Source organism: Phycodurus eques, chromosome 9, assembly GCF_024500275.1.
Source record: "Phycodurus eques isolate BA_2022a chromosome 9, UOR_Pequ_1.1, whole genome shotgun sequence".
NCBI lineage: Eukaryota > Metazoa > Chordata > Actinopteri > Syngnathiformes > Syngnathidae > Phycodurus > Phycodurus eques.
In genome coordinates, this window is record NC_084533.1 from 3,785,092 (window position 1) to 3,809,086 (window position 23,995).

The following is a 23,995-nucleotide window of genomic DNA, read 5'->3' on the forward strand; positions in this document are numbered from 1 at the left end:
TTTGCTGCGGTGCCGCTCGCAATCCCGCCTCTGAGAGCACCTTCCTTCCGTGGGTGGAATGTGCCCATAACTCCCTCACCAGCTCTGCCACATGTATGTCTCCATTTCCTGTCATGGTTTCCAACCTCCTTTGTTCAAGGAACAGGAGCATAGGGTGGCGGTTCCCACGATGAGGGAGCACCTTTGACGTGTCCAGTCCATATGGAGGGACGTCAGGGTGGCCTTAACCCGGTCCGCTGAGAGAAATAGACGGCTCGCGCACCTTCGTCACTCCCCTACGTCAGATGGTTTGGCTTTCCTCCCGTGACCTCCCACTCCAGACTGAATCCCGCAAACTCACTCCGCGCTTTATTGGTCCCTTGCCCATCACCAAAATCATCAATCCCACATCCAATTTAAACTTCCACAATCCCTCAAAAGTAATCCGACGTTCTATGTGTCACTTCTCAAGCCTGTCTCTACCTGCGCTCAAGGATCCACCTCCGAATCCCTTCTCAATAAACCCTTCACCACAAAACTTCTTCAGCCTCCGCCTGCTTCTATGTCCAGTTAAAATCTAATTGTGACAACCAGAAAGTTATGAACTATGATGTTTTTTTTGTTGGTCTGGTGTGTGATGCTGGCAAGCGACCAGTCGAGCTCCCAGCAGTCTTGAGCAGGAACAATGAGTGTCGGGACACATTGCTTTGGATTCAAAGTGGTTTATTACAATCTTATGTAAGGCAGCTGCTTATGGGTGAAATTCAAAATGGCGCTCCCGTTTCTCCCCCGACATCATCATATTAGGGGACTAAATATTTGTATATATAACTTCTGTTATTCATGCACTCACTATAATAGTCTCATCACGCTGCACTATTTGAATATCTGTTCTTGACATATGCTGGCCACTCATGTGCTTGAGAAGTGTCTGCACGATTTGTATAATTGTCACTGTACCAGATTATTGCTCTATTAAACATGTCAAACTGCTTCAAATTGCTAAAGGATTGCATCATTTGCACAATTGTCCAAAAAATCAAAAATAAACCGGAAACCTTTCATTGCTCAGTGACTCTCCGTACTGTGTTCTGTTTTTTATGTCTCAAAAGTATTTTTTGTCAAATGGCTGTCTGTTATCAGACTTGAGCGACTCCAACTATAGGATACAAATTCCTAGTGTGTTTTTGACATACTTGGCAAATAGAAATGTTTCTGATTATCATTATGACATAATTTTCTGTATTTCAGTTCAACATGCAAACCAGGTCGTTCAACCCTTTAAAGCGAGCTTTATTGGTGAACCACATGTAGGAGACTTATTTGACACTGACAATTGTTTCAAAGGAATATTTGAACAGACACATTCTCTTTACCTTAGCAGTGGTAGTGGTGGTCATACTCATACAAAAACAGCTAAGAAACCCGTGACTCATATTCCTTCTATGTCGCAGCATGATGCAGGGCAGGCTTTTCATTTAATGCTGGAATACAACCAATTCTTTCTAAGAAAGATCCTTGTGAATTTTAGAAACTCATCAAATCCAAATCAATGACATGCATTGAGGCAAGTTTGCTAGGACCCTTTTCCGTGAGTAGATGATTCATTTTTTGTGCCTGTGCCAATGCAAATATCAGAGCCAGAAAATTAGATGGAAGTGCAGTCCACACGAGCTCCAAATACTCCTGTTAAAACAAGGCAGATTGTGAAATGTGCAAACCGTAAGTGCTTGCAGAAAAGTCAAAGGGAGTTGAAGGAGAAACAAATTCTTATGCAGAAGATAAAAATGATTGAAATGAGAAAAAAATTGTCCAAAGCGGAAGAAGTATGCTGCTGTGAAAACCTTGAACCCAAAAAAAAATAATAATTAAGAAAAAATAAGAAACTAAATCAGTTGAAAATAAAACTTGATTCTTCAAATGTTGTGGACTATATACGGGCTCTAAAATCAGAGACTCAGACACTTTAAAAGGAAATTCTGCTTTGAAGCGTTACTACAAATTAAAGAGGGTGAACAATTACTTATTATTGGATGCTTCTTTCAGAGAGGAGTTGGCACACCAAGTAATGTGACAAGAGAAGGACGTGGAGATTAAATTGCTGGAAACTGAAAAGACAGATAGAAGAGCAAGTAGAATCAGTATCAGTAGATCAGCAGCTTGAAGAAATCCACAAAGTATGATTCCAAGTTGTACAGTACATCTATGCGAATAATGATTTATGACACAATCACAAACTAGGTACCAACAGCCACCTTCCCAAATCTCTACGTTTGCGAATTGCTGTGGTGTGACTCTCTGACATTCCAGGCAGGACTACAGTAGAAAAAAATGACCCAGGAATTGGGTGCAATCGCTGATCTACAAACAGCTGAAGTCCATCCATCCATCCATTTTCTGAGCCGCTTCTCCTCACTAGGGTCGTGGCCGTGGTGGAGCCTATCCCAGCTATCTTTGGGTAAGAGGCGGGGTACACCCTGAACTGGTTGCCAGCCAATCGCAGGGCATATACAAACAAACAACCACTCGCACTCACATTCACACCTATGGACAATTTAGAGTTGTCAATTAACCTACCACGCATGTTTTTGGGATGTGGGAGGAAAACGGAGTGCCCACACAGGCACGGGGAGAACATGCAAACTCCACACAGGCGGGGCCGGTGATTGAACCCCAGTCCTCAGAACTGTGAGGCAGACGCTCTAACCAGTCTTTACCACCATGCCGCCACAGCTGAAGTCATTCTCCAAAATAAGGACAGCACATTACGTTTCAATACTACGACACAGGAGCAGCATGTGAACAGCATGCATGTCACAACCAAATTGGAGTGTCATGTAGTCACCATTGAGGAATTGCCTGGGGGAACAGCAGAAGATTACTGTCAGCATATTGCAGACTCCATCGACAACCTTGCAACTGTCCCTGGCTTCTTCACAAGGGAAGAAAAAGATAAAAGTGAAAAGCTTATCATGAGTCATATTTCAAACACTATGAGGGACTAGCATGCAGCCAATCATGCTGCCACCAGACTAATCGAGGAGAAGTGAGAGAAAAATTAAATGAACTTAACTGTAACCTCCATCCCCTTGATACTATTTCGACAAAAACACGGGCAGCCCGAAAGAAGATTGAGGAGGAGGGAAAGGTTCAGGCAAAAGGATTGTGGGGGAAAGTCTATATTGCTGGTAATATTGTGTTTTTATAAATTAAATTAAAATAAACATTTTTAATTAATCCTAAATTGCCAAAGGGGTTAATTCCAAGGTACAGGGGAAATTGGCTCCACGTCCTGTTCCATATTTGTGGTGTCCTGATCCAGTATTATAAACTGTTCTTGGAATTTCTCCATAAAGGAACCTCCTGGTGTGATTTGCAAACTCGCTTGCTGAAGGACACTGAATCTGTCATGGGTCAAATAGAGATGCAGGTCCTAGGGATTCTTGGGAAGGTACTTTCCAGCCCATGGATAACAACATTTTATTGAAGCACAACTGATCAAATTGACCAAGTTGATGGAATAGCGGTGGTTAAGCAACTTGTTAAGCACTTAAACACTGAAACCGTTCCCCTGGACATACTTGAAAGGACAACCAACTTCTTTGGAGAGACAGATGCTATACTGAAGGCCTTGAGGCAGACACCAAAAGATCCCGGTCTTTTCAGCAAAATGATGAAAGCCATCATCTGTGCCATTGTGGAGGTCTTAGAAAGACATTATCAAAAATACTGTGGAGGTCTTAGAAAGACAGTATAACAAATACAGTATTTTGACACTAATATTACTGAGATGTTAAAAGAAGAAACCAAGTCTGCCCACACACATAACATTGATGCAGAGGAGGTTATGGGGATGTTGTCTACATAAAAAATAAAGGCCCTAAATGCCACCTTCTGTTATCTGTCTTGCAAGCTTAGGTCACAGAAGAACAGGACTGTTAAATACAGTGGGTACGGAAAGTATTCAGACCCCCTTAAAATGTTCACTCTTTGTGACATTGCAGCCATTTGCTAAAATCATTTAAGTTCATTTTGTTGTCCTCATTAATGTACACACAGCACCCCATATTGACAGAAAAAAAAAACTTAATTGTTGAAATATTTGCAGATTTATTATAAAGGAAAACTGAACTATCACACAGCCGTAAGTGTTCAGACCCCTTGCTCTGTATTTAGTGGAAGCACCCCTTTGAGCCAATACAGCCATGAGTCTTTTTGGGAAAGATGCACAAAGCTTTTCACACCTGGATTTGGGGATCCTCTGCCATTCCTCCTTGCAGATCCTCTCCAGTTCTGTCAGGTTGGATGGTGAACATTGGTGGACATCCATTTTCAGGTCTCTCCAGAGATGCTCACTTGGGTTTAAGTAAGGGCTCTGGCTGGGCCATTCAAGAACAGTCACAGAGTTGTTCTGAACCCACTCCTTCGTTATTTTAGCTGTGTGCTAAGGGTCATTGTCTTGTTGGAAGGTAAACCTTTGGCCCAGTCTGAGGTCCTGAGCGCTCTGGAGTAGGTTTTTGTCCAGGATATCCCTGTACTTGGCCGCATTCATCTTTCCTTTGATTGCAACCAGTCGTCCTGTCCCTGCAGCTGAAAAACACCCCCACATCATGATGCTGCCACCACCATGCTTTACTGTTAGACTGTATTGGAAGGTTGCCTTATTTTCTCCATGTATACCACTTAGAATTAAGTCCAAAAAGTTCTATCTTGGTCTCATCAGACCAGAGAATCGTATTTCTCACCATCTTGGAGTCCTTCAGGTGTTTTTTTTGTTAGTTTTTTTAGCAAACTCCATGTGGGCTTTCATGTGTCTTTCACTGAGGAGAGGCTTTCACTGTGAGCTGTAAGGTCTTATATAGACAGGTGTGTGGCTTTCCTAATCAAGTCCAATCAGTATAATCAAACACAGATGGACTCCAATGACGGTGCAGAACCATTTTAAGGATGATCAGAAGAAATGGACAGCACCCGATTTAAATATAAGTGTCACAGCAAGGGGTCTGAATACTTATGGCTGTGTGATATTTCAGTTTTTCTTTTTTAATAAATCTGCAAAAATTTCAACAAATATATGTTTTTCTGTCAATATGGAGTGCTGTGTGAACATTAATGAGGGAAAAAAATGAACTTAAATTATTTTAGCAAATGGCTGTAATATAACAAAGAGTCAAAAATTTAAGGGGGTATGAATACTTTCTGTACCCACTGTATTTGGATGCTAGGCCAGCATGTGGCAGCGTTAATATAAATGCAATTAACCCTAAAGCGTGCCGCACACTGCGCAAGGTGGCAGAACATGACTGGACCGGACCATCGCATAAAAACAAGAGTTGTTGACGAACCCCTACACATTGAGCGATTGTATATATGGACGCACTGAACAGTGAGCCTGTATAGGTGTTTGATGCTGTATATACAATATATTGTACTTCATCACTTTTCTTAAACCATAAAAAGACAGATTAATAGTTCAGGAAGAAGCAGGTTGCTACAGAGAGAAGATGTTGGTGAAAATTTAAGTGAAAGTGTGGATATTCGGATGGAAACTTGCTGGTTCCATTCATTTGAATTTACACTCTGGTCACAAACTTTTCTTTTTCATCCACAGGCACATTATACATTATGAATATCGTGTAGTATTTATGTAAAACAACATTTGATGCTTCACATACTATTTACAGTATATGGCTTGAGCCGAGGCAACGTGGCAGCACGGCTGATAAACCTGGAGATGTGCATTTTGATTTAATGTAAACTGCGACGTTAAGACGGCATGCAATGGAGAATAAAATTTTTAATCGCATCAAAACCAATGGCCGACCGATCGGCCACTTATGGATACAGTTGCCAAACCACGCACAATGCGCCATAGTTCAGTCAGGTTCTGCGACGTTACTTGGTATGTGCCAGCCTTAACCCTAACCCACCATAATCCTAACCGTCCTAAACTGCTTTAACACCTAATCCTAAATCTAACCATGAACTTCTTTGTTTTTTTGTTTTTTGTTTGCCATGGGATTCCTAATAAAGCGTCAATCGGTGCTATGGTACATTTCCTTTCCGGTTTGTGTCACTTGTAATTTGCTTCCGCTTTTTTTCATTTGTTTTGTGTTGTCCGTTTGTTTTCTGAAATGTAAAAGTGTTTTGGCTTTTGTTAATTCGTTTTTTTTTAAATATAAGTGTACTTTAAAAAAAAAAAAAAGTTTTTCTGTTTTTGTTCATTTGTTTTCTGAAATTTATTTTTGTTTTGTGTTTTGTTCATTTGTTTTTTGAAATGTAAATGTTTTTAAAATTTTGTTAATTTGTTTTCTAAAATGTAAAAGTGTTTCAGCTTTTGTTAATTTGTTTTATGAAATGTAAATTTGTTTAGACTTTTGTTGATTTGTTAACTGAAATGCAAAATTTTCACAATTTGTTATATTGTTTTGTACTTCTCAGCCACCGTAAGAAACGACAATTGGTATAGAAAATGGAGGCATAGTAATTTGGGTGGTTCTTTCTGTCACATCAACTAATTTTGTTAACTCTGGGAACTTCCCCTTTCATCAAGTCATTAAACTACAAAAAAGAAAAAAATGATAATAATAATTCAAGAAGAGGATCACACAGTGTTGATAGATGATCCCTTCAAAGTAGACTAAAATTGATGAGATGGGTGGGGTGATGATGGAAAGTGTTTTCCTCCATCATGAAGTTGAAGACAAAGACGATAACATTGTTCAGTATGGTGTGTACTTATGCAACATAATCTCTATAAATAGGCATGTCTTGTTGGTTAGGTTCACACAGTATATGAACATAGATGCAAATTATTATACCTGCTATGCCCTTCGTCTATTTTTGTGTAAACATAGGCCACAAGGAGGCTACACACCATAGTATAGATGTGTGTCAGAAATTTCTAAACCAAACAACTGTACAAAGTATTGGCCTATATAGTAATACAGTGATGACAGTCCCGAGTACGTCTGGTCTCATTGTTCTCATCATCACTCACTCAGCTCATTGCTTGACAAGCTGACACAGAGGATATGTATATCAAAGCATGGGGAAAAAAGTTCAATGGCTTCAGAGAGCTGAGGTCACGTTTTTTGTTGTTGTTTTTTTTTTTTTTTTTGTAACTGTAGGACGAGGACACTGAAGGGGAAACTGTAGTTTTTAGTCTAGGTTTTAAATATATCTTTTGTGACACGAGTTTGAGAGCTTTTCTGACACATTTTGTAATATGTCAGCCAGTCAGACTGCAATCGAGATGATACTTTGACAGCCTCTATGAAATCCAAAAAGGATAAATAACATTGTGCAACTTGTGACTGTCTGTATGTGTATGTCTGCATGGGTGTCTGTGTTTAGAACTCTGTTAAACTGCACAAGATCTGTCAATCACTGTCAATCTTGCTTTGCTTCTTCCGATGTCACTCTAAATTAGGGTGCTCTCAATCTCAATGCGTCTCTTTCATCCAAGCACACACAAATCCAAGTCAAACACACATATTGCTCATACAAACAGAAGGTTAGCTTGTCCCTTTAGTAACCCTATTATATACAATATAGAATAAGCACTGCTAGAGCAGTTGCTAAAGTTAGACAGGCTGGCTGTTTGTCAGACAATTTTCTGTAATGTATCAACAGGAATGAAAAATTTAAGTGTGGTACATTCCTGCTGTATTTATTCCATCATACATACTGTGCTAACTCTCATCAGTGATCAAACTGGGTCACGATACTATATTTCCTACATGCAACTTATGTTCCTCTGTGCAAAAATTATGCAAAATGAATAGTAAATACCGGAGGTGTGGACTCGAGTCAAATGACTTGAACTCGAGTCAGACTTGAGTCATGAATTTGATGACTAGATTTGACTTGACAATATGTTAAAAGACTTGCAACTCGAACAGCGATGACTTGTGACTTTACTTGAACTTGAACCCATTGACTTGAAAAGACTACTTTGACCAAAGCACTGAGAAACCAATACTTCTCTTTCTGTAGCTATATGACAACATAATGATGAGGGTTTTAATGATTATTATTATTATTATTTATTATTATTATTATTATTATTATTATCGAACTGCCCCACGGCATTAATGCTAATGTGTAGTTATTTCTTATTATATATAGAGTTAACCCTGTTGCCCTGTTGGGCATGCACTGGGAGAAGAATTGACCAAGAGGTTATTCTTTCAAACACTACCAAAGTAATGGTTTCATCCATCCATCCATCCATCCATTTTCTGAGCCGCTTCTCCTCACTAGGGTCGCGGGCATGCTGGAGCCCATCCCAGCTATCATCGGGCAGGAGGCGGGGTACACCCTGAAGTGGTTGCCAGCCAATCGCAGAGCACATACAAACAAACAATCATTCGCACTCACAGTCACACCTACGGGCAATTTAGAGTCTCCAAATCATGCATGTTTTTGGGATGTGGGAGGAAACCGCAGTGCCCGGAGAAAACCCACGCAGGCACGGGGAGAACTTGCAAACTCCACACAGGCGGGACTGGCGATTGAACCCGGGTCCTCAGAACTGTGAGGCTGACGCTCTAACCAGTCGTCCACCGTGCCACCGTAATGGTTTCAATAAAAAAACATTTGCAGACAATCCTCCAATTTTGTGTGTCCCGCATATACACAGTATAAACTTTGACACAGCTTTGCACTTCTCAGACAGCAGTGGTGTCCAACCTACGGCCCGATGGCCATTTGCACCCAGTCCTCCATTTATGTGCAGCCACTGTTACAGTGCAGGAGTACAGACTCCTCCGAAATGGTCGCAGTTGAGTGGTGTCCAACCTACGGCCTGGGGGCCATTTGCGGCCCCTACTCCATTGTGCCAATACCCCAAACAACCAGGTCACCAAACTGCCAGTAACCCAACAGGACCGGGGTACGAGGGCCCTGTTATAGCTGCTCGCAGCTTTAGTTGTGTTTGAAATTGCCTCACTAGAAATGTTTGAAGACAAGAAAATACAGTTTCCTGCTATATGCACAATGTGAATTTAAGAAAAACACTTTGGATTATCTAAAAGAGGAACCCAATTGATCGTTCATTATTAAGTGAAATGTCTAATTTTCTATTGCGTAGTTAGAATTGTTCTTTAAGCAAGTAAAAATATATGTTATCCTTATACTTGATTATACTTGATACTCCGTCCTCAAAAAGGCCCAGCAGAGGATGTACTTCCTGCGACTTCTGAGAAAGCACGGTCTGCCATGGGAGCTGCTGAGGCAGTCCTACACAGCGGTCATTGAATCAGTCCTGTGTTCTTCCATCACAGTCTGGTTTTGTGCTGCTACAATAAAAGGACAAACTCTGACTGCAATGGACAATCAAAACTGCTGAAAGGATTGTCGGTACCCCCCTACCCACCCTTGAGGACTTGCACGCTGCCAGAACTAAGACAAGAGCGTGCAAAATCCTCTCGGACCCTCCACATCCGGTCATCAGCTCTTCCAGCTCCTTCCCTCAGGTAGGCGCTACCGATCAATGCACAATTGTCAAAAAAAAATGTACCAGCATTACCAGATAACGAGCAACCCTTTATTGCTCAGTGACTGTTTTTCTCAATGTCTTTGTCTCAAAAGTGTTCTCTGTCAATTGACTGTCTGTTGTCGTACTAGAGCGGCTCCAATTACCGGAGACAAATTCCTTGTGTATTTTTTGGACCTACTTGGCAAATAAAGATGATTCTGATTCTGACGCTGATTTTTATTCCGATAGAATTGTCAGTAGAATACTCGATTACTAATTGCAGCACTACTGGATGCAAATTCTTATTTGTGACAGGACTGTTTAATGTCACTTCATAAATAAAGTGAGGAAAAGTAAATCATAGCATAGCATTTTCATAGAATTAGCATTTTCATAGAATAACTGAAAACCTACGATCAATCGGTTTTGAAGGGGCAATAAACAAAGCGCCCCCTTGACTTGCCTTTGAAATAATTTTATCAGCCCCCTATTTTTTTTTAATAAAGGTTCAATCCACTTCAATCCAATCAAATTTGTTTTGATAACTATGGATTTTACATATTATACACATTAATTAGCAAATCCATTCACCCATCCATTGTCTTACACTTATCCGAGGTCCGGTCGCGGGGGCAGCAGCCTCAGCAGGGAAGCCAAGACTTCCCTCTCCCTAGCCACTTCCTCTAGCTCTCCCGAGGGGATCCCGAGGCATTCCCAGGCAAGCCGAGAGACGTAGTCTCCCCAGCATGTCCTGGGTTGTCTCCGGGGTCTCCTCCCGGTGGGACGAGGGAGGTGTCCGGGAGCCATCCTAAACAGATGATCCTCTCAATGCGGAGTAGCAGCGGCTCTACTCTGAGCCCCTCCCGGATGACTGAGCCGCTTCACGAACCGCTCCAGTGAGAGTTGGAGATCACGGCTTGATGAAGCCAACAGAGCCACACCATCTGCAAAAAGCAGAGATGCAACTCTGAGGCCACCAAACCGGACCCCCTCTACGCCTCGGCTGCACCTAGAAATTCAACAAAGTCAATCATCGAACGCGATGTAGGGTGTCCTAGTGCTAAGTGCACGTGTGGACACCCTTATGCTTGAACATGGTGTTCGTTATGGACAATCCGTGGTGAGCACAGAAGTCCAATAACTACCCTCTCGTCCATCGGGGTGAACCCCAACGTACAGGCGGCGTGCCATGGGGCAATAAGTATACCCCCACCTTTCCCACTCACATTCACACCTATGGGCAATTTAGAGTCTTCAAATCATCTACCATGGATGTTTTTGGGATGTGGGAGGAAATCGGAGTACTGAGAGAAAACTCATATAGGCATTGGGATATAGGCATATAGGCAACATGCAAATTCCACACACTTTCGTCTTACATTACACTATGTAATGATTTCAACAAAATAACCTTGTTCTTTTTGCTATAAACCTTCAGTTTACAAAAAACACATGACATATTCAAATCACAAAATTAAAATATAAAATCTGAATATATTAGTGATTTATAGAATGGGGTAATGGATTTTTATTAACCCATGAAATGCTGCTAGGTTGTAATATCCCGGAGTTACCACCGGGCTACACCAATTATACAAGCCCAACTCCTGCTTGTTTTGAAGTGAGTTGATTACCTGCCACCATACAGCACTCATATTTCAAATCTGGGCTTGCAAGGCAAAGCAAAAAAAAAAAAAACAACAGATCGATAACTCATATCTTGAAAAACTCGTAAGACCAGTTACTTTTTCTTCAAGGCACCACTGTCTATATAAAAATAATATAGCACGCCCAAGACAACCAGAACAGTCCATTTGCGTTAAATTAAAAATGCCATGAGAATGTATACATGTAGCAGAAAGGCACCGATAATTGTAAACCATATAATTTACTTAGATGAAAACAACTAGATGAAGTTGATTATCTCTCTGAACATCATAGTTATTGAATCAAAAGCTAATCGTTTTTGTTCCTTGGTGGGTGTAATAAAAAGTTGTTTCATTGCAATAAACAAACCACGTCTCACTCAATCACATGTGTGCCAGCCTGGAGCAGCACGGTAAGATGAGTATCCCATGGGCTACTAACACTCTGTCACAGCACATTAAAACATTAACTTGGAACATTGTCCCCGCTGGACATAACTAGTCATAGAGCACACACACTGTCTGTGTGCAAAGACAATTGGTTAGCAGCATGCCACAGTATGAACACAATTTAGGTTTATAGGCTTTGTTGTTTGCTGCCTCAAGCTAAAGGACAATGTTCAGTCACTAAGTTGCACAAGTCTTAGGCCCAGTTGTATTTTCCCCAAAATTCCAACAGATACAGTTAAAAGTATGTGAACCCTTGGAATTACTTTGTTTTCTGCATAAAGTGGTCATGAAATATGATCTGATCTTTAAGTCACAACAATAGACAAACAGTCACTCAAACGACTACCACCAAAATAAAGTCAACATTTTATTTTATTTATTTTATTGTACACAGCATGTAAACATTCATAGTGCTGGGTGAAAAAAATTATAGTTTGGGACTACTTTGCTACCTCCAGGCATTGATGCTTCGTGAGCAAACTTCAGACCATCTGTCTGCCAATTGAAGCAAAACAGAGAATGGGTGATGCAGCAAGAGAATGGCCCAAAGGACAGAAGAACATGAACAACAGATACGGTATTATGGGTTTAGATACCCATTATGTAAATTGCAGATATCTGTAACTCCAGTTTGAGATGTCTAATGTATGTATGTTTGACTAGTGAAAATTACAGTTCAAGATATCTTTAAATCGCCTCAATTCAAGATACTGTATCTACATTTCCCTTTTCAGATATCTGAAATCAAGTTTTAAACAGGTGAAATTATGTTGTAGATAGCTGTAACTGTCATGCTATATTTAGGGTGGGTTGGTATCACCTTTCTGTTTGCTGTGACTGTTGTGCACCTCTGTTACTCACGACTGTGTTCATGTGTTACTTAAGCAAAACCTTTCTTTGGATCCACTCTCATCCTTGAAGTGAATGCGTGGCTTTTCTCCGGGCACTCCAGTTTCCTCCCACATCCGAAAAACATGCATTAATTGGAGACTCTAAATTGCCCATAGATGTGCATGTGAGTGCGAATGGTTGTTTGTTTGTATGTGCCCTGCGATTGGCTGGCAACCAGTTCAGGGTGTACCCCGCCTCCTGCCCAATGACAGCTGGGATAGGCTCCAGCACGCCCGCGACCCTTGTGAGGAAAAGCGGCTCAGAAAATGGATGGATGGATGAATCCAGCCCTATGGGGGGCACAAGCCAGTGCAAACTGTAGGCCGGTCCCAAGCGCGGCTAAATGTAGAGGGTTGCGTCAGGAAGGCCATCCGGCTTAAAACTTTGCCAAACAAGTATGAGTGTTTATCCAAAGAATTCCATACCGGATCGGTCGTGGCCCGGGTTAACAACGTCCGCCACCAGCGCTGTCAACCTGTAGGGCGCCGTTTGAAATTCAGCTACTGTGGGTCGAAGTCGAAGAATAAGAAGAGGTGGAAAGCGGGTTCTTTGGCAGAAAGAGAAGAGGAAAACACAGAGCCTAGAACTGAATGTGGGGACTTTGAATGTTGGGACTATGACAGGAAAATCTCAGGAGTTGGTTGACATGATGATGAGGAGAAAGGTTGATATATTGTTTGTCCAGAAGACCAGGTGGAAAGGCAGTAAGGCCAGAAGTTTCAGGGCAGGGTTTAAATTATTTTACCATGGTGTAGATGGGAAGAGAAATGGAATCGGGGTTATTGTAAAAGAAAAGTTGGCCAAGAATGTCTTGGAGGTGAAAAGAGTATCAGATAGAGTGATGAAGCTGAAACTTGAAATTGAGAGTGTTATGTATAATGTGATTAGTGGCTATGCCCCACAGGTAGGATGTGACCTAGAGAAATTCTGGAAGGAGCTAGACGAAGTAGTTCTGAGCATCCCAGACAGAGAGCGAGTGATTGGTGCAGATTGTAATGGACATGTTGGTGAAGGAAATAGGGGTGATGAAGAAGTGATGGGTAAATAGGGCATCCAGGAAAGGAACTTGGAGGGACAGATGGTGGTAGACTTTGCAAAAAGGATGTAAATGGCTGTCGTGAACACATTTTTCCAGAAGATGCAGGAACATAGGGTGACCTACAAGAGCGGAGGTAGAAGCACGCAGGTGGATTACATTTTGTGCAGACGATATAATCTGAAGGAGGTTACCGACTGTAAGGTAGTGGTAGGGGAGAGTGTGGCAAGACAGCATAGGATGGTGGTGTATGTGTAAGATGACTCTGGTGGTGGGGAGGAAGATTAGGAAGACAAAGGCAGAGCAGAGCGGTGGAAGCTGAGACAGCTTGTGCAGCTTTTCGGGAAGAGGTGAGACAGGAGAGAGTCTCTATGTGGACAGGAGGAGTTTCCAGAAGACTGGACCATTGCAGCCAAGGTGATCAGAGAGGCAGGCAGGAGAGTACTTGGTGTATCTTCTGACAGGAAAGGAGAGAAGGGGACTTGGTGGTGGAACCTCACAGTACAGGAAATCATACAAGGAAAAGGGTTAGTGGGAAAGTGGGACACTGAGAGGACCGAGGAGAGGCGAAAGGAATAGATTGAGATGCGACATAGGGCAAAGGTAGAGGTGGCAAAGGGCAAACAAGAGGCATATGATGACATGTATGCCAGGTTGGACAAGAAGGAGAAAATGATCTATACAGGTTGGCCAGACAGAGGGATAGGAATGGGAAGGATGTGCAGCAGGTTAGGGTGATTAAGGATAGAGATAGATATATGTTGACTGGTGCCAGTAGTGTACTAGATAGATGGAAAGAATACTTCTAGGAGTTGATGAATGAGGAAAATGAGAGAGAAGGGAGAGTAGAAGAGGCAAGTGTGGTGGACCAGGAAGTGGCAATGATTAGTAAGGGGGAGGTTAGAAAGGCATGAAAGAGGATGAAAAATGGAAAGGCAGTGGGTCCTGATGACATTCCTGTGGAGGTATGGAAGCATCAAGGTGGCTGTGGAGTTTTTGACCAGCTTGTTCAATAGAATTCTAGCGCGTGAGAAGACGCCTGAGGAATGGAGGAAAAGTGTGCTGGTGCCCATTTTTTTGGCTGGCTTTTGGACTTTGAGTCCATAACAATCCGAATGGTTCTTTTCCTCTTTGGCCCGGAGGACACGACAGCCACAATTTCCAAAAACAATTTTAAATGTGGACTCATCGGACAACAGAACACTTTTCCACTTTGCATCAGTGCATCTTAAATGAGCTCGGGCCGGCGCCGTTTCTGGGTGTTGTTGATAAATGGCTTTGGCTTTGCATAGGAGAGTTTTAAGTTGCACTGACGGATGTAGCGCCGAACTGTATTTAATGACATTGGTTTTCTGAAGTGTTCCTGAGCCCATGTGGTGATATCCTTTACACATTCATGTCGGTTTTTGATGCAGTGCCGCCTGAGGGATTGAAGGTCAGGGGCATTCAATGTTGGTTTTTGGCCTTCCAGCTTACATGCAGTGATTCCTCCAGATTCTCTGAACCTTTTGATGATATTATGGACCCGAGATGATGAAATCCCTAAACTCCTTGGAATTGTACGTTGTGGAACATTGTCCTTCAACTGTTTGACTATTTTCTCCAGTACTTGTTCACAAAGAGGTGAACCTCGCCCCAACTTTGCTTGTGAATGACTGAGCAATTCAGGGAAGCTCCTTTTATACCCAATCATGGCACCCACCTGTTCCCAATTTGTCTGTTTACCTGTGGGATGTTCCAAACAGGTGTTTGATGAGGATTTCTTAACTTTCTAAGTCTTTTTTGCCACCTGTCCCAGCTTTTTTGGAACGTGTTGAAGCCATTAAATTCTAAGTTAATGATTATTTGCTAAAAACAACAAAGTGTATCAGTTTGAACATTAAATATCTTGTCTTTATAGTGTATTCAATTAGATATAGTTTGAACATGATTTGCAAATCATTGTATTCTGTTTTTATTGATGTTTAACACAACGTCCAACTTCATTGGAATTCGGGATGTCTGTGCAGCATTAAAAATCCACGAGGTAAAGGCATGGCGGACCAGAGAGACCAGCCCAACACTCCCCCACTCCCACTCACAGGTGTATGATGCATTAAATACACAGATTCTTAACAATGACAAGGCGAAGGCGACGACTGAGGTTGACTAAAATTGAACCCTGAACATACATCTCTGTGTTGATTACATGTAAAATGCTTAATATGTTCATATCCTCTGCCCATTGCAGTCTGCCTCCCATGCAGCTCTTTTTGCCTCTTGTGCCTCCCACCTCAGTTGTTCTGTGATGGCAGCTATCTCTCCCCTTCATCACAGTCTCGGCATCTCAGATTTGGGAAGTTTATAATAAACAGCACTTACTTGATTGCAGCTTGTTGTGGGGAGGGTTGTGTTTGTGTTTGGTCATCTGTCCAGTGGATTGGCTGTTTGCTTGTTTTCCACACTATGGGCTCTGCTTCCTGCAAGTACAAGTCAGCAGCCGGCCACCGAGAACTCTCAACGCTAAGCGAGACAGAAGAGGAGACAGCCATTGGCCATCGGAAAGTGCCCACAACTTCGAGCCCACAGATCCGCCCCTAAAACTAGCTGATTTCACCGTGGCAGGAAATGTTGTTTCCTCCTTTGTTGTATTTTGACAAAAAAAGGCCACAGACATGTTATTAAGACACCTGAGTAATATTTAAAATGATGAAAATGTGCATAATACATCTCTTTTCTTGAGCATGTGTGAGTGCTGCGTTTGAAAGGCTTTTGTGCTTTCACTTAAACTGATGGTTAATGTAATCATTGTTAAAGGAATTCAATATCTGAGGTTTTTGATGATTCATTATCCAGCATGTAAAGCAACAGCAGGAAGAGAACCTTGAGATCCGAACTGCCAACGCAAATTAACATCATGTGGAAATCTTTAGATTTTCACGAATAACAAAAAAATTTGAATTTGTAATTGTTGCACATCATACAATAACCTGGCATGCTGTTGATAAACTAGACCTTGACAAGAGCAGAGAAGAAGAGACAAGGCTGATAAAATGAAAGGACAGCTGTGAAAAACAAAGATACACTTGAGACAAGTACCCTGTGCTACAAAGGACAAGAAGCATCTTGATTTTAGTAGGTGTGATGATTAGAGGGTGAAAAGAACTGCAGAAAATAAAATAAAAAAATCTAAATGAAGATAAGATGCACCAGAAGAAAGAAAAGACAAGAAGAACAAAGTGGTGAGAAAGTGAAGAAGAGGATAAATAAGGTGAACTACAGGAAATTGAAGAGTAAAGTGGAGGTCGTGGAAATAATCAGAGAAGATATACATTAGTACAAAGGCTGAGAAAGTGAGTGGAAAAGATGAGTGATAGGTAAGATAAAACTAGACAAAATAGACTTTAAAATAGAAATGGTAACATGGCAACTTCACTGTTAGAAATACTGACAGGGAAATTGAATTTTGAAATGTTTTCCTCAAGGGAGATGTTAAGCATTTAACTCTACAGTCTTTGTTATTGCAAGTATCAGTCAGGGAAGAGTATGGGCAGTGGGCAGAGGAAGTCAGGCAAACAAAATGAGTTTCTTTATATGTGTGCATACACTGTTACTTTTCTACCTATAAACACATGACTGCTTAGGCTAGGTTAACACTATGTTCCTGGTGGGCTCATTTGGCGAGATTAGCACATGCTAAGGGCGCCGCGGCCTCTAGGGGGCGTAAAAAAATTGGATGAAAATTCACCTTCAATATCCATCCATCCATTTTCTGAGCCGCTTTTCCTCACTAGGGTCGCGGGCGTGCTGGAGCCTATCCCAGCTATCATCGGGCAGGAGGCGGGGTACACCCTGAACTGGTTGCCAGCCAATCGCAGGGCACAAACAAACAAACAACCATTCGCACTCACAGTCACACCTACGGGCAATTTAGAGTCTTCAATTAATGCATGTTTTTGGGATGTGGGAGGAAACCGGAGTGCCCGGAGAAAACCCACGCAGGGACGGGGAGAACATGCAAACTCCACACAGGCGGGGCCGGGGACTGAACCCGGGTCCTCAGAACTGTGAGGCTGACGCTCTAACCTGTCGGCCACCGTGCCGCCCACCGTCAATATAATTATATTAAAGTGAATTATTGCTATTAACCTTTTATTTCAAGTCAAAATGGTTCTACAGTAAGGAAAGGAAAGGGGAGTAAATTAAAATGAATATAAGCAATAAGACAAAAAAGGAGCAAGGTGAACTGCGTACATTGAAATCAGCATTCCTGTCCGGAGCATAAAAAGGGATGTACCCATCCACAGCTGAAAGCATACGAGATGTAAACAAACAACACTACGAGTACCAAGTTGGGCAAAGATGCTTTCTAAAGGTACTTTGGCGTCCTAAAACATTGTGCAGGACTGAATAATCTACACAAACCCAAAGTAAAACACGAATTTAAGATGCAGGTAGAGCAGCGCTTCCGCATTGTGCGTCACCTGCGTTGAATTCATTCTGGAGGCCGCGGGTTAGTTACTGTATATTTCTACATTTATGATGACTCGAGTTGCACTTTAAAATGAAAATTAAATGATTCCATGATTGAGTAATACATTTGAAATAATCAGGGTTTTTTTGGGTAAAAATATTTCATATTAATGGGCCATAAGAACATGTAAATGCAATAATTATTTAATGTTAAACTAAAAAGTTAAAACAACAGCCTCATTTGTGTGGAGAAATGTGAAAAATGAGTAAATATATGGCTGTAGAAATTACAATTTATGTATTATGTTTCTCTCTACCCCGCCTTGAGCCGTCACCTTGTCGTGGTGGAGGGGTTTGTGTGTCCCAGTTATCCTAGGAGCTAAGTTGTCTTGGGCTTTATGCCCCTGGCAGGGTCACCCATGACAAACAAGTCCTAGGTGAGGGACCAGACAAAGCACGGCTCAAAGACCCCTAATGATGACGACAAACAATGGACTTCGTTTTCCCTTGCCCGGACGCGGGTCACCGGGGCCCCCCACTGGAGCCAGGCCTGGTGGCGGGGCTCGAAGGCGAGCGCCTGGTGGCCGGGCCTGCACCCATGGGGCCCGGCCGGGCACAGCCCGAAAGGGTAACGTGGGTCCCCCTTCCCATGGGCTCACCACCTGTGGGAGGGGCCATAAGGGTCGGGTGCAGTGTGAGCTGGGCAGTGGCCGAAGGTGGGGACCTTGGCGATCCGATCCCCGGCTACAGAAGCTGGCTCTAGGGACGTGGTATGTCACCTCTCTAGCAGAGAAGGAGCCCGAGCTGGTGTGTGAGGTCGAGAAGTTCCGACTAGATATAGTCGGACTCACCTCCACACACAGCTTGGGCTCTGGTACCAGTCCTCTCGAGAGGGGTTGGACTCTCTTCCACTCTGGAGTTGCCCACGGTGAGAGGCGCCGAGCAGGTGTGGGTATACTTATTGCCCCCCGGCTCGGCACCTGTACGTTGGGATTCACCCCGGTGGACGAGAGGGTAGCCTCCCTCCGCCTTCGGGTGGGGGGACGGGTCCTGACTGTTGTTTGTGCCTATGCACCAAACAGCAGTTCAGAGTACCCACCCTTTTTGGAGTCCTTGGAGGGGGTGCTGGAGAGCGCTCCCGCTGGGACTCCATTCTTCTGTTGGGGGACTTCAATGCTCACGTGGACAATGACAGTGAGACCTGGAAGGGCGTGATTGGGAGGAACGGGTGCACGTAACAATTTTGGTCTGATTTTCAACAATTTTGGTCTGATTTTCATACGAGCACCAGTGGTTGTTGTTTGATGCTCACTTTTCCCCCCACCCACCGACTTACAGCATGTCTAGAGAAACTACGGCTCGTGGGCCACATTCGGGCCATTGACAATGTTTGACCAACCCTTGCAGCCTATATAAAGTCAAAATAAAAGATAAGGTATGCGGTGCTTTTATTTTTATGTGCACGTGTATAAGCAATGCAAGTGAACAAAAGCAACGACTTGCCTTCAGTGTTGCCAAATTATTGATATTGTCATTGTATTTATTGACTTTATGACCATTCTAGCAACTTGTTTTTCAAAAGAACAAAAACAAACAAACAAACAGCACCAATGCTAACTATGGTCCTTATGTTAGTGACATTCTTATTTCCTGCACAGTGGAGGGAAGAAAGGAATTTGTCTGAGTTAATGATTGGGGAGTCCTATCTAAGACGGGCTAAAATAAATTAGTAGTTTGGGCTCATAATGTCAGCACACTTTAAAATATTGAACAAATTATGGACACTGTAGACATTTTTTGTGAATGTTGATTAAATATTGATGGAATAATTTTTAAATTTGTATTTCCTAATCATAACATATACTATGCCATAACTACAAAAGTAGCAGCCTATTAAAACAATACAATTTACTGCTTTACAAAAAGACAAATTCATAGTGTGTTATGGCCCTCAACAATTGTTTACATTTCTCATATGGAGACTTGCAGTATAGGACTGTGCATCAGCTGATTTGGTGCAGTTACTTTGGGCAGCTGTCTGCGATCTTTTTTGCACCACAGACCGGTTTCACGTAGACATATTTTGATGCATTCTTGTAGCCACTGCACAGCGAAACCGATTCTCATGACAACACTGGTGTTTCGATGAAAAGATGAATTGTGGTCTATATACAGTATGTTCAAACCGGTGTTTCAAATAAACACTGGATCCCTGTTAAAAATTAACCATGAGACCGCCTCCTCCCTCTCTGCATCAGGACAGCTTGGTATTATAGCTTATGATATCATGGAACATCACAAGTTGTGCAATCATCAAATGTAGTTCGCCAACAAAGCAGGACAGGAGTGCAAAGTCCCACATCTGTTGTCTGGCCGTACATCTTCATTCACAATGAGCACATGCACACAGACACCAAACACACACTGTGAAACAATGGCTCTCTTTGAACGAAACCCAATGTCATTAAGGTACTATCTGAAAGACTGATGGCCATTCATCAAAGCGCATCGATCCATTAGGATTTGTTCACGACTTTGGTGACATTTATCAAACAAACAAGGAGAGAGCATGGCTAATACCAGGTCACGCTCTGAATACAAAATAGTTTTGCATAAATACATTAAGATGTTTGGGTGAAGGTCATAATCACTGTTTTTAATATCCATATAGCTTACTGCACCATAAAATTTTAATTGTGGTCTGTGAACATCTACTTCCATGGGAGGTATCTTTGTTTCTTTTTTTCCCCACATACTCAATGGCCTGAAGGACTGGATCATATCCCAATTGTTTGTACGTTGAATATGCTTGTCATTTAATGTCACATAGATTAAGGCTTTTCTGGTGTTGATTTGACATTTACCTGGCTACCAATACAACCTGCAACTGAAGATTTACTGTTACGACAGCATATTGGGCCTTTTTTATAAAACGCATGCCCCACTTGGGCATTTTTCAAGAAGAATATGGTTTTCAACCTCGTATGCTTTCTTCAGAACAATCAACTGAACACTAACACACAATTAAGTGTTTTGTGATTGAGCAATGCTTATTGAATTGCATTTTTATACTTACTTTCATACTTCATCGTCATAATGTTAATGGATAATTGGATTTCACAAATCTTTGTAAAATCCCTTTTTTTTTTCTTGAAGCCGTACCAAAAACATAATTACTACAATGATCTCAACCATGGGTGAAAGAGGCCTCTCGTGTGCATGTGATTATTGCAGTATTATAATGTTTGGATAGAATATAACGTGTTTCGGATTACTGTTTTCCTGTTTTCTCTCAATGGCACTCAATGTTGCATGACTGTGTATTGTGTAATCACCTGGTCCCCAACCACCGAGTCACGGACTGGTACCGGTCATTGGGCCATTTGGTACTGGGCCGCAAGGAGAGAGTGAACAAAAACATATTTTATTGATCATCCGACCCGCAAAGAATTGTTAATTTGAAAATCAGGTCCATCTGCATGTGTCACTGTATACAAGTCAATCTGCTTGTTTCGGTTACTTGATCCGGTACATAAAAAAAGTAAGCCCAAAAGGTAGCAAAAATTCATAAGAAACAAAGGTCCCCTTTGGAAAGGGCAAAAGGCCGAATGACGAGACAGAAGAGGAGCCTACAATTTCCAAGAAAAAGAAAGCAGCATTCCAGAGAAATATCAGCAGTCCTATTTAAAAATATGTGTTTATCACAACAGTGCTTTGTCACGCACCAAGCCTGGTCTGCGAAATATGTGGTGACAGAATCAGAATCAGAATCATCTTTATTTGCCAAGTATGTCCAAAAAAACAAGGAATTTGTCTCCGGTCGTTGGAGCCGCTCTAGTACGACAACAGACAGTCAATTGACAGAGAAGACTTTTGAGACATAAAGACTGACAAAAAAACAGTCACTGAGCAATAAAGGGTTGCAAGTTGTCTGGTAATGCCGGTACATTTTTTTTTTTGACAATTGTGCAAAAGATGCAGAGGCCTCTAGCACTTAGAGCAGTTCGAATGACTAATATTGCAATAGTCCGGTGCAATGACCATTGTGCAAAGGGTGCCGAGACTTCAAGGAGTGAATGCAGTTTAAAATGAAGAGTAGCGCTATAATCTGGGACAATGTTGATTGTGCAAATCTTGCAGATACTCCTCAATCAGTGTGCAAATGGAGCAGATGCCACTCTGGCATGAGTGGCCAGTATTGGTCAACAACAGATATGCAAATAGTGCAGCGTGGCGAGACTACTACAGTGACTGCACGAGTAATATATAATTGGCCCCACAGAAATGTGACAACGAACTCAAGTCAAAAAATTGCCAGCATGTTGTAATAGAATTGTAGGTTAGGTGTTTAAGAAGTTGATCGTAAGAGGGAAGAAGCTGTTGGAATGTCTGCTAGTTCTAGTTTGCATTGATCGGTAGCGCCTACCTGAGGGAAGGAGCTGGAAGAGCTGGTGACCAGGATGTGGAGGGTCCGAGAGGATTTTGCACGCTCTTGTCTTAGTTCTGGCAGCATGCAAGTCCTCAAGGGTCGGTAGGGGGGTACCGACAATTCTTTCAGCAGTTTTGATTGTCTGTTCCAGTCGGAGTTTGTCCTTTTTTGTAGCAGCACCAAACCAGACTGTGATGGAAGAACACAGGCTTGCAAATAAGGCAATAAGGCAAATTATTTAAAACTGCCAAACACCTACTGAATGCCTTGCTTCCATTTCCAATATCCTATCTTTGTGAAGTGGCATTTTCTGCAATTACAGCGACGGAAATACAAGTACAGAGCGGATTATGTTTGGTTTTGTTTCATGCTTTACTGTGTCCCATGTTTTTCATGTCATGTGTGGTCATTTAGTGATTGTGTCCACCTGTTCTCGTCAACCTTCTACCTTGTGTCGACCAATCAGCTCCCTCCAGCCACTTGTGTCTTGTCCATGTGTTCCTAGTTCTCTCGTCAATTTGTTTATATTTAGTTCTTTCAGTTCTTGTCAGTTCATTGTCATTGTCACTGTCTGCGTCACGTCATAGTCGGCAGTAGTTTCACTAGTCGTGTCTTGTTTCCAGTTTTAGGTTTATTCAAGTCTGTGATTGGCTGGCAACCAGTTTAGGGTGTACCCTGCCTCCTGCCCGATGACAGCTGGGATAGGCTCCAGCACGCCTGCGACCCTAGTGAGGAGAAGCGGCTCAGAAAATGGATGGATGGATGGGTTTATTCAAGTGTTTCTTTGATGTCACTGATGGTGTAGTGGTACACTCGCCTGAGATTGGTCCAGTCAGTGTGGGTTCAGTTCCCACTCAGTGACGGTGTGAATGTGAGTGCGAATGGTTGTCCGTGTCTATGTGTGCCCTGTGACTGACTGGCGACCAGTTCAGGTTGTAGTCTGCCTTTTGCCCGGAGTTAGCTGGGAGAGGCTCCAGCGCACCGCAACCCTAAACAGGATAAGCGGTGTTGAAAATGGATTGATGGAAGTGTTTCTTTGTTACTTTGATTATCAGCAGTGGGGGACAAGTCAAGCCTCATGAAGGCTTTCCTAACAATTGTGCCGAAAAAGATTAAAAGCTTCAAGGCTTCAGTGACAGTGACATCTGGTGGACACCTGAAGCCATAGCAACCTCTAAAGAGCACTGGCACTGTTTCCATGACAGCAATAAAAGTTCAGAAAAGTCTATATGGTCATTCAAGTGTTTTGTTCATTCATACCAAATATCGTCATCACAATAAAATATGCAGATGCTCTCCCCAATACTCTAAAACACATTCCAGATTAACTCAAAGAATAAATGAAACGCCCTTGAGCCAATGACACACACTGGAAGACTATGAGCCAATGAAAATGAAGCGCGAAGCGAAACAGCGATGACGTTCGAACGTTATCGGTCACGTGACACTGGTGTTTTGATACAAGCTCCGACACAAGGTTTCGAATAACTCCGCTTCAGGAAGCCCCAAAGCCTTGGTATCATTTGCACCACACTAATTATCAGTTTTGTTTAGTTTGTTTAGTTAGCTTTTTGATTTGAAATTAAATATCATTTTTGAGACTTCTGCCTTGCCTCCCTGCTTACCTGCAC